Consider the following 2,793-nt stretch of genomic DNA (forward strand, 5'->3'; position numbering starts at 1 on the left):
TAGATAAGCATCTGGAGCAGAGGTCCATCAGTGGCTATGAGCCACAAGGTATAGCTAGGGGCTCTGGGGCAAGGGATGCTCTGTCTTCTTGGTGCTTGGGGGGGGGGCGGTCAACAGTGGGAGGGCTTCTAATGTCCTGGCCCCACTGCTGGACCTCCTGATGGCATCTGGTATTTCTGGCCAATGTGTGACAGACAGAGTGTTGGACGGGATGGGCCTTTGGCCTGATCCAACATTGGCGTCTTTTATGTTCTTAACCACCAGCTTTTAGAAGCTCCCGTCTTCCTTCCCCGGGAACCTCTCGCGTGGCGCGCAGAGCCGCCGGCTTGTGGTGGGCCCGCCGATGCTGCTGGGCACCCCTCCGCCAGGGGCCTCTCTGGGCTACCGGGCCAGCCGGGGCGGGAGGAGGGGCTGGGGGAGACCAGTGCGCTCCCTGAGGTAGGCGGTTCCCTGACTGGGGGTGGGCCGGGGAGGGTGCCTCGCGTGCCCGAGTGAGTCCCCCCCAGTAGGCAGCAGGCAGGGCGGTGCGGAGGAGGAGGGCTGCTCGTGCGTCTGGGCTGCGACGCCCCGGGCGGGAGGAGAGCGGCTGGGACTTCTGGCTCCCGCAGCCACACGGTGGCGCTAGAGCCCCATTCCAGAGCAGCGGAGGAACGCCCCCCCCCCCGGCCGCACCGTCATCGCACGGAGGGTCGGGCACGGGAGTCCAGCGCTCGCGGGTCAGCTGCTGCAAGGGCCGTCGTCTGGAGGCGGGGACAGGGACAGGCCGCCGCTCTGCTTTGTGTGCAGCCGCCGGGCAGAGGGAGGAGGAGGCCTTGCGTGTCGTGGCCACAGCGCTCCTCCTGGGAGCCCCAGGGGAGAGACGGCTCAGACCGGCGCACCGCGGGGGGGGGGGGGGGGGGTTGGCCCTCGGGGAGGTCTGTCAAGTGCCCAGGAGAGCGATCGGGGGCGATCAGAGAACGGACCCCGAAGCCCTTGGCCAAGGAGCCCTGAGCCGCCTCGGCTGCAGCCAGGGACTGCCTGTGCCCATGTTAGACACCAGGGAGGGCCTCTCGTGGGCGGGCTGGCTGCCCACCCGCCCTTCTCCCCTCGTGCCCCACCGGCGCGGCCCAATCCTCCGGCTCCTGGCCTGGGAGTCACGCCCAAGAGCCTCCGGATCGCCTGCTACCACCAGCCCAGGTGCCTTGGCACTCAGGCCATAAGCGGTGCTGCTGCACGTGGCTGGATCCCAGCAGAGGACTGGGGGGTGGGGGGTGGGGAGTTCTGTGTGGCTCCCTACGAACCAGGGAGGGCAGCGGGGGGGGGCGGCTCTGTCCCTGTGGGCGGGAAGCTCTCTTGGGGGAGGGAAGGAGAGAGAGCAGACCGACTGAGGCCGAGCTTTATGAGGACCCCGAGTGGGAAACAAAGGCACGGAGCAAAGGAAGGCTGGAGAGTGCCCCCCTCCTCCTCCTGCCACCGGGGGTGGGTGGGGGGTGGGGGCAGGAGGCGGCATCCCAGGTCCCTGGGAGGTGATGCAGAGGCTGACTGGGGCGGAGGCATCGCTGGCCAAGAGAACTTGGGTTAGTGAAAGGGAAAGGGGCTGAGGGGCAGTGGGAAGACCTCCCAGGCTCAATCCTCGGCATCTCTAGCGAAAAGGACCTGGCCGCAGGTGGTGCGAAAGGCCTCCCCGTGAGACCCCGGAGAGCCTCTGCCGTTCCCAGCAGACGATCCTGAGCTCAATGGACCAACCAAGGCAGCTTCCTGCACGTCTCCCTCACCCACTAGGCATTGCTGCTGTCCTGTGCCCCGCCTGAATCTCCCTGGGGCTGAGGCAGGTCCCTTTCTGCACTGGGGGGGGGGGCAAAGGAAGAGCAGGTGGGTGCCGCAGGCTTTGCCCTGACTCTTGGGCAGCGGAAGCCCAGCCGTGAGTTTCCTGAGCCCGCAGGCGGAGTTCTCTCCTGGCAGTGCAGCTCAGCAGGGGCGGGAGGGGGCCCAGCGGATATGGGCATCTGACCCCCCCCCCCAGCTCTTTCCTGACTGTTGGGCAAATGCCCTATAGAATCACAGAATGTTAGAGTTGGAAGGGACCTTGCAGGTCATCTAGTTCAACCCCCTGCACTCTGCACTACCCTCCTCCTCCTCCTCCTCCTCCTGGCTCACAGTCATCCCCGAAGGGGCTGAATTGTTTGTTCTCAGGGTTTGGCCGAGGAGGGCAGGTGGGAGGGGTGGTGGTTACGGGAGCCGGGGTGGGGCTTGGGGCTTTCATTAATGACTCCCCCCACACATACACACACATACACAGAGTTCAGACAAGAGATGTGAAGGCCCGGAAAAAAACCGAAAAAATTCGGGAATAACCTGGTTTCCCCCCGTTTTTTTCCTGAAGCCTTTTTTGTTTTTTTCCAAAAAAATTGGAAAAAGAAAAGGAAAAAAACATTGATTATGGAACATTTTATTTTAACATGATGAATAAGGTATTTTAAGACAAGGTGTTCAAATATTTTCCAAATCATTTCTAAAAAATATGTATGGTATCAGATTGATCTAATTTCTGTGCACTGAGGACAAGCAAGTCCTAGGTTACAAACTGAACTCTCCAATGCAAGAACAAGATGCATTTCTTCCTTTAGGAGCTGCTATTGTCACAAGAAAAGAAAAAGGTTTCAGTTTTGTTTTTGCATGTGGGTGGGTATTCTGTTGGTAATAATTGTTTGGATACACTATATTTTTAATATGCTCGTCGTGATAATTTCATGCCAAGTAAAAATGTCCATAGCCATATTTTATGTTCCTAAAGTAACAGAACGACTTTCAATC

This window comes from Gekko japonicus, unplaced genomic scaffold, assembly GCF_001447785.1.
Source record: "Gekko japonicus isolate JY-2015 unplaced genomic scaffold, Gekko_japonicus_V1.1 scaffold416, whole genome shotgun sequence".
In the NCBI taxonomy this organism is placed as follows: Eukaryota; Metazoa; Chordata; class Lepidosauria; order Squamata; family Gekkonidae; genus Gekko; species Gekko japonicus.